The sequence below is a fragment of the Hyalella azteca genome, unplaced genomic scaffold (genome assembly GCF_000764305.2).
Source record: "Hyalella azteca isolate HAZT.00-mixed unplaced genomic scaffold, Hazt_2.0.2 contig12792, whole genome shotgun sequence".
NCBI lineage: Eukaryota > Metazoa > Arthropoda > Malacostraca > Amphipoda > Hyalellidae > Hyalella > Hyalella azteca.
The window spans coordinates 98956-101579 of NW_025942739.1; positions in this window are offsets into that span (position 1 = coordinate 98956).

Sequence of the window (2624 nt, forward strand, 5' to 3'; positions counted from 1 at the left end):
GCCGATAAATGCGTTAAAGGCTAATTCTAAAACAGAAAGATTGATCTTGGCGTGAATATTATTATCAATAGATGCCTCAGATCTTTCTTTAGTGGCAAGGTTGATGTCTGCATCGATAATTATTGGTCCGGAGACACAATACATTATTATGTGTTAAACTTATTTATATTATTATGTGTTCAACATACCAATGTGAATATCAAAATTTCGTCCTGAGAAGTTCCATATAAATCCTAAAAATCGAAATAAATGTGTAAATGAGAGTTAAGGATCAGAATTGGCCGTTCAAAGTAACGGTACATATGCGGACACAATATCCGAGAAGGGGTAACAGTTTTTATCTTTGGCTGGGAATGTCACAAATGTTTGTAATATCATAGTAACGTGTGAGGTTTGGAGATGTTACAGCAATGTAACGTCCGATTGTTGGAGACGTTACAGTTGTAACAACGACATGATATCCGTGGTTTGGTGATGTTACAGTTGTCGCAAAAGTTGTAACAACGAAGCGTTGCCCGAGTTTGCAGATGCTACAGTTGTTGAAGTTGTTACAGTGAAGTGATGTTCGAGGTTTGGTGACGTTACAGTTGTCGCAAAAGTTGTAACAACGAAGCGTTGCCTGAGTTTGAAGATGCTACAGTTGTTGAAGTTGTTACAGTGAAGTGATATCCGTGGTTTGATGACTTTACAGTTGTCGCAAAAGTTGTAAAAACTAAGCGTTGCCCGAGTTTGAAGATGCTACAGTTGTTGAAGTTGTTACAGTGAAGTGATGTCCGTAGTTTGATAACGTTACAGACTTACAGTTGTCGCAAAAGTTGTAACAACGAAGCGTTGCCCGAGTTTGTAGATGCGACACGCTTCATTGTTACAACTTTTGGCAATTGCGTTGTCCGAGTTTGCAGATGCTACAGTTGTTGAGGTTGTTACAGTGAAGTGATGTCCGAGGTTTGCTGACGTTACAGTTACCGAAAAAGTTGCCATAACGAGGCGATGTCCGAGTTTGGAGATAATGATAAAATCGGAGGCAAGAACGAGCGCCGGTACCCCTACTAATCACGCTGCTAGCTGTCCCCACAACACAGGTTGGACCGTGCGTATTGGCTGCAGATGCGGTCAGGGTATCAATGAACCTAATCGCGACAATCGGGCTACTGTTATGTGGTAGCCAACCTTACGCTAGTTGCTCTTCTCAATGGAGAGTGCATATTTCAAGTGTATTGATGCCGAGTATCAAGCTTTCACTGGCTTTACGAAGAACAATAAGGAAGATTCATTTAAGGAATATTTTATTCATGAGTTATAGTGCTGTGGAACTTGCAACTTTCAATCAAGTGATTGTATGAATTTATTTGCTTTAAAATTTTTCTAACTTTCGAGTTTTAAAATTTTAGGGGGTGTTTTGACTTCATTCATCGCTGCAGTTTTAACAAGCATTGAAAATTTTTTTCAATAGATGCGAAACTCGTACGTAGATTTATCATATGGTTTCAGGAATCCATAGCAATGTCTGCATGCGATACTCTGCAGTACCATGTTTTAGTTTACCATGCGAAACTTGTACACAGATTCGTCACATAGCTTCGGAAATCTAGTGTTTGCAACTAATGCTCCGCAGTACATTATTTTATTTATTTTATCATGCGGAACTGATGCACAAAATTGTTAGCGAAAACAAACCGCGGGATGTCAACCAGACGACATCGCATACAGAAGATATCCGGAGATAACAATTTGGCTTAATATCCCCTGAAAATTATATTTATACATTCAATATGTGTTCTACAACCTGGCGCATATATGTTCTGTATTGACAAAATCGTGTACGATTACCATTTTTTAAGTTGGACTTTCCTCATTGCAATATACATATATCATGTTTAATCACTTTATTGCATTCGTTAATTGGCCCCGTTGTTTATTTATGTTTTTTTAGGTGTGGTTTCCAGGATTATCTGGATTTTCTGTTGTGCTGGAAGAATACCTTGCCTTCTTTACAAATTCTATCCGCATCAACAATTCAATCTCAAATCTCATTCTAGGAATCATTCAAACAGAAACTGCACGTGTTAAATTACGATAATAAACAAAATTTTTATTAATTGAAGTCATTTCATAATCCATGCGCAGCGGACAGTTCAGTGCATTTCCTTAATAAAAAAGTAAGTTTTCAATAAATATGATATTATCCGATATTCCTAGGCAGTTATTAAAGAATAACTATGGCGGCCATCATGCGGCTGTTACAATTACAGGAAAATTTTGTTGAACATTGAAACGTCTAATTTATCTTAAAGCGTTATACGTACAAGCAGTTCATTTTTAAATGGACGAATTCGGTTGCGCGTTGATAACATTTTTCATCAGATATGGTGCCTTTTTATTTTGTTTTAATTCATTAACTTAAATAGATAAATTTCTGAATTCTTCCAAATTAATAATTGATGCAGGTACAACCAAATAATTTCCGCTTGATATCGTCCCGAGCGCCCTCTAGCTTGATGTTATGCATCTTATTCGCTATGAACGGCCGAGTGAGGCGTGTTCGTGCTCCCATATGCTGCTGTGCGCTGGAACAGCAGCAACCGCTGTTCAGTTTACTATGAACTTCTGTTCAGTGCGGTAGG